The following is a 6557-nucleotide window of genomic DNA, read 5'->3' on the forward strand; positions in this document are numbered from 1 at the left end:
ACATTTTCACAAGTTAATAGGGTGAATTGCTGTGCTTACTGCCAAGAGAGTAAGGGATCACATGTTCAGTCCAAACAAGCCTTGAATCCTTATCCCCTTGTGAGTGTCTTCCATTCACTACATAGATGTTTTCTGTGCTTTTAATTAAGTTTGCATCTTAAAACCCCCTGTTGCCCTTTCTTAAACAAATTGCATTTAAATATAAACAGAGACAATATGTTGGCATGTAAAATGGCCACATTTTTTCCAGGCAATGAAGAAGGTTTATAACTTTTTAGTAATTTTGAACTAGTCCTTTTCCTTACATGCTTTACACTTCAGGCCAAAGCACAATTTAGGGCCCACCACCACAGAGAATAAGTTTGTATAGTTTCTATTTGATTGGATATTATTTATAGCAGTTGGGGTAAATATGATTTATTGGGAAAGCACAGCATATTCAGTGGGCCAAAATCTGTTCCCAGTCACACGAGTGTAAATCCAGAGTGACTCTATTTATTTCATTGTGAGTGCAGGATTTGTCCCAGTTGCTTTTAAACTGATTTCTAGAATGTGACAGGCTGTTACTACGCTAGTATGTAATATTAACTATATCAGAATACTAGTGGGATGGATGTCTGCTGTAGCATTTGTTCAGTGTACAGACTTTTCCTCTTTGGTTATGTAGGGGGCTGTTTCACTATTTCTGAATTTCTACAGAATAGGCAAATTCAAGGGGTGGGCAAAATAAAGTAGTTTTTCCAAAGCTAGGTTGGAACTCAGGAGTCTCCTACAATGCAATCAATTGTGTTGCCAACTGGCCATGGGTGAAAATGTGATTAAGAGTAAATCAGATCTGATTCTTTGGATTAGTTGAGGTTGAGATGTTCAAAAGTGCCCAAGGAAATGAAGCACCCAAATTCCTGAGGGTCCTTTGAAAATCCCAGTCAGAAGCTCTGGAATTATGTAAACAGTTTGTCATTTATTGCTCAAAGATCATGAACTAATCCTTCAAACCTTGGGACCTATTCTCCCACACCCACTACATGAGTAATAGAGTCATTTGTGCACCAAGAACTCACACAGAAGCCAACGTGCATTTTTGGGAGTACAAGGAATGTCAAACTGGCCTCATACATGGTGATAAGGTAGAAAGGATCTATAACAAGGAGGATAAGGTGTTCACCACAACATAGAAAATACATTGGTATTGTAGGTTACACATTCAGTTGGCATGGTATGCAGTGTGGCATAAGCCCTTGAATGGAGATTAATAAACCAGTCCAGGTAAAAATCAGAACCAACCTGAACCTTCAACCAAAAAAGCAACACCCAAATCTGAACTGAATATTTTTGAGGGGCTGTTCATTGCTTTAAAAAAAATTCATTTTCACATACCTCCATACTTTCTAACTCTGGCTGAGACCAAAGGCAGAATATAGCTATAATTGTGTGTATATCTGTGTACAAAAAAATCTGTGTATGTGTATACGAGTGACCCTGGGTGTAGACACATCCAAACTGGTTTTGTTATTAAGGATTTCACTACATTGTAAAAAAATTGTTTTAAAGAATTTCATAAGCTTTATAATTTAAAAGCTTCAAAACAAAGTTTTAGCAAGGTCATCCTTGGAAGAGAGAGACTATGCTTTTAATAGGCTTTTCACCAGGTTAAGGAAATAAAAATAATTGAACAATAAATAATTTGTAGCAAGGAGTTTTTTCCTGTTTCACTTGCAATTTTTTTTTTTTTTTTTGGTCTATGACTATTTAGCCTTAATAATAGGTCCAAAGTTTGTTCTCAGGGCGATTTTGATTTTATAAAAACTGATTATCACCTCTTCTTTTTTAACTGCATTAGCTGCTGTGGAAATAAGGGGTGGGGAGTATATGCCCATTATAGCTGGAGAAGTTAACATACATAAATGGCACTTTTATAAAGGGAAGGTTGTAATAAGTCATGTGATTTAAAGTAAAGGCAGCACAGCGTGCAATGGGAGCAATTTTCTGCCCCTCAAACAGCACTTCAGGTGATGTTGTTCATCTTTCTATGACTTGCTGTGTCAAAGCATGCCCAGAGCTGAGGTGTTCAGGGACCCTACATGCAGTAAGTGTCCAGTTGAAAAACCTGGGAGATATCCCAGGGCTCAAAGAGTTCACTTTTTCAGTTGCTCTGATTTACTTCAGAATGCACCTCCAGGGAATTTGTGTCTTCCATTGCTTTAGTTTCCCATTTCCTTTCTTGTCATCTTTAAAATTCCATTAAAGATCACAGAGACAGTTACTACCGGCTTCCATTTCTCAGGGTTTGTGTAGCTTAATAAAATGTGCCGTTTCAGAGGTGAACTGACTGCTTTAGTCGCTGCACCTTGATGTTGTTAGGACGACATTTTAATTAGAGGTGGTGGTCACAGCTCGTGAAAACAGGCTGAAGCCAGCAGGGAAATAAACAATTTTCACTTGCAAGAACTTAATGATTATTGGCTTGTAGGAAAAGAGGGCAATGGAATATTAAAATATAAAGGTAATCAAAATAAAATGTGTTTTTAATTTTCCAGGTGTTCTGTCTGGCAGATAGAAAATTACCATTTTACTGTAAGAAATTAGGTTTCTTATTTATTATTAAAACAAAAGATATAGTTTATCCCTTAATAGGCCAAATATAATTGTCTTCTATATTCCAGTTCACATTTTGTTTTTTTCTGTATCAAGTATTTTGCCTACCACATATGCTTCACAGGTATCATCTATTGGACAGTATTCATATAACTTTCCCTACAGTACAGTAAGCTTATAGTAAAATGCCACATCACATATCATATCATATTAATTCAGATTTGTCTATCATTTTGTATGGTTGCTGCCTTCCCTTAGGTTATTATAATAATACCTTTCCTGTCATTCCCTGCTAACATTGCATCACCTATAAAACTGCTGTAATGCTACTGCAGCTCTCCCAGTTTTTACCATCACCTCACCTATTACAGCATTATAAATGAACATTTATTGGGTTCATCCACATATATTTTTATTACATTTCAAATATATTGAGACAATAGTTGCATTTTTGCATTAAAAACAGAGTGAATCATTCAATCTCTGCTTGATTTATTCATGTATGGAATATCTCCTTCCCCTTTCCAGCTATGCTCAATCTATTTATGCAACATTTGGAAGATAATGCTTCCAAATACAGGAATAACTATTCAGAGAAATTATATAAATAAATAAATAAATGCTTCATTTTCCCCCGTTCAAGTAGCTCATATTTCCTTCTGTAGAAAATCTATTTTTTCTAGTTTAGTCTTTGACAATAATTATTTGCTAACTTTAAACAAAATAAAATCAAAGGTGCGTGTTCTTTTTGAAGTTGATTGGATGTTTAAAAGACAACTGACAGACCAGTTAGTACAGGCACGGGCAAATGTTAATGCAGTGCTGCTTTTTCTATTTTAAAATGAGACTCTATTTAAGCCAAATGTTGTCCATTGCTTTCCCTTGCACCATTTATTCTGACTGGGGCAAAATTAGTCAGCATTACCAAGGCTGCAGCTTGAAATGGCCTCTTCAAGGCTGCACCCATGGATAATTCGTTGAACATGAATGCTGCACGTTTTTGGGGAGCCAGGTATGTGCACAGCAAAGAGGGTGCCTGTATTTGGCCCATAGTATTTAGACAATCCTCACAATTATTTTGAAACTTTTTCTGTTTTTACTATCACTACTGGCATTGGAGATACTGCAAATAAAAGGCAATTTTTCTCATGCTGAAAAATGTCTTTTTCCTAACAATGGTGCACTTTGCAGTGTGATCCTGCAATGTGTTGAACAACTTGCCCGTGATCAGGACAGAAGCCCCATCTTGTGCGTGTGGTACAGGCACATAGGAAGAGCCAATCTGGCCCAGCTCCTAAAGGTGGTTAGGCACCTAATTCCTATTGATTTTAATGGTAGTTTAGTTGCCTAAACTACCATTGCCTAGTTGAGGATCTGGGCCTCCCTGCCCTGAAGATCTTGCAATCTAATTTAAAACAATATGCAACAAATGTGTATAACAAACCATAGAAGGGGGAGGGATGAGGAAGATAACAATGAAAAGAACATGTGTTAACCTACGAGCATAACTTGATGGTTCCAAATTTAACCAGATGTGCTAAATTAGAGCATTAAACCTTGTAAAACAAATGGCGTATGGCAATGCTATTACAGCCTTGTAATACATACCATGTTACCCAGGGTAGAATGAGTTTCTCACAGGAAATAGCATCTCACTGGATACCAAGTCTCTAACACTGTGTTTTCACATAATTAAACTGGACACGGTTTAGAAAAAGGAAAAGGCTAGGATACAGCGTTAAGCTGCAAATAATATTAAATGGCATTATCAATAACAGAGATCCCAGGATTTGCATATTAATTGTAAGAAGGTGCTAATTTGAGTGTTTTAAGCTTGCATTCACAAGCTTGTTTACATGCTTTGTTCCACCTGGACCTGTTTGGAGGTTTGTCAAAAACCTAACAAGCAGAAAAAGATTGCATTTGAAAACACACATGCATGTTTAATTAAGCTAGGGCCACTGAAGATTCCTCAATATATTTAGCTGTTGAGATTTAAGCACCACCAGAGCATCAGGCATTATCACCTTTTGAAGTATTGCAGAATCTTAAATATTTAAAGCACAAAGCAGACTTTAATATAAAATTCTAGCAGACCATAGAAGATTAAAGACGCATTATAAATGTGACAGTTTGTAAATGGAACACCAGTATTAACGGCAACCCCCTGATATTTTACAGCATATTTTTCAGGTGTATGCTAAATTATGAATACAATTAAATAGTTGTAATTATTCTCTAGGAGTGGACAGCAATTTAACTGTTCACAAAAATAGTGATTAACTGTAATGTAGGGAAGTAGTAATGTGTGTCTTACCAGACTGTTCAAACTTCACGTGGAAGTGGAATCTTAAGTTAATTTAAAACCACCCAGGGCCTTCTACCACAGAAATAGTCTGCTCCTTTTTACCAGGCAGGAACCAGAGATGGTTGGCTTCCCCACTAGTTAGCTTCAAGCTCGGCTTAAAGTATACCATTTTCTATTATTAAAGGTACCTCTTACAGAAAATTTGAAAGGAGTGGAGGGAGTCCATACTGATTTAGATTTCTGCCTCCTGAAGAATTTTAATTCTGAATTAGGATGGCCCAAGACCAGCTTGTTATAGCCACATAAGGAATTTTGAAAGGCCGAGAGTTAACTCAATTTTATAGATTGAAACGCCAGAAGGAACCATTGTGATCATCTAGTCTGACATCCTGTATAACACAGGCCATAGAACTTCCTCAAAATAATTCCTAGATCAGATTTTTTTAGAAAAACATCCAATCTTGATTTAAAAATTGTCAGTTATGGAGAACCCACCATGACCCTTGGTAAATTGTTCCCATGGTTAATGACCCTAACCATTAAAAATGAATGCCTTATTTCCAGCCTGAATTTGTCTAGCTTCAATTTCCAGCTATTGGATCATGTTATATCTTTCTCTGCTAGACTGAAGAGCCCATTATCAAATATTTGTTCTCCATGCAGGTAATTATAGATTGTAATCAAGTCAGCCTTTAACCTTCTCTATGTTAAGCTAAATAAATTGGGTTCTTTGAGTCTAGCATTATAAAGCATGTTTTCTAATCCTTTAAACATTCTTGTGGCTCTTCTCTGAACCGTCACCAATTAATCAACATCCTTCTTGAGGTGTGGAAGCCAGACCTGGACACAGTTTTCCAGCAGCAGTCGCACCAGTGCCAAATATAGAGGTAAAATAACCTCTCTATTCCTCCTCCTCCCTGTTTATGCATCCAATGGCCTCATTAGATCTATTGCTCACAGTGACCTATCCTCTTCATTATACCGCTCTCCCAATTTTGGTGTCACTTATTATAATGGATTAACTTTGCTATATATACACTTTCAGATCAGCATAGACTCATGTATAGTAGGTTTTGCCAGTCCTTCAAGATTGGACAGAGGATACTCTGGCACCAGCACTACCCAGTTTCAGTAGAGAGAGATTTTGTGCAAGGGGACATGGTCATTGAGATAGAGGACGAGTCCTCAGGGAGGCAGTTTGGAGGGAAAACCCAGGCTGCTCTCATTGGTTAGGCTCTGAGATTAGTTTACTAAGGGTTGGAACTCCCCTCTCCACTCAGACACTCTGCAGGTGCTGTATGTGCTTCTAACTAGCCTCGCTCTCCCTGGGCCAGAGAAACAGGGCAGGCTAGGAGCTGTTCTCTCCAGGGCCCCCAGATTTTAGTGCAGGGTTCTGGCAAGGTCTGCTGAGTCTGTAAAGTGTTCCCTTCTCTCAGAATGAAGATCTGGAGGAAGCCAGATTGTGCTCAGGATCTCCCCCTAGAAAGCAGTGCAAGTAAGCAGTGTCCTCTGTGTTGGGTTATTTTTTTCCCTTTACAAACGTTTTGTTAGTTTGGCATTTTGCTTGCAAGCTTCAAACAAACCCTAATCGGGGGGGACACACACGCAGGGCCGGCTCCAGGCACCAGGCAACCAAGCACATGCTTGGGGCGGC

Source organism: Terrapene carolina, unplaced genomic scaffold (assembly GCF_002925995.2).
Source record: "Terrapene carolina triunguis isolate 2854851 unplaced genomic scaffold, T_m_triunguis-2.0 Scaffold211, whole genome shotgun sequence".
NCBI lineage: Eukaryota > Metazoa > Chordata > Testudines > Emydidae > Terrapene > Terrapene triunguis.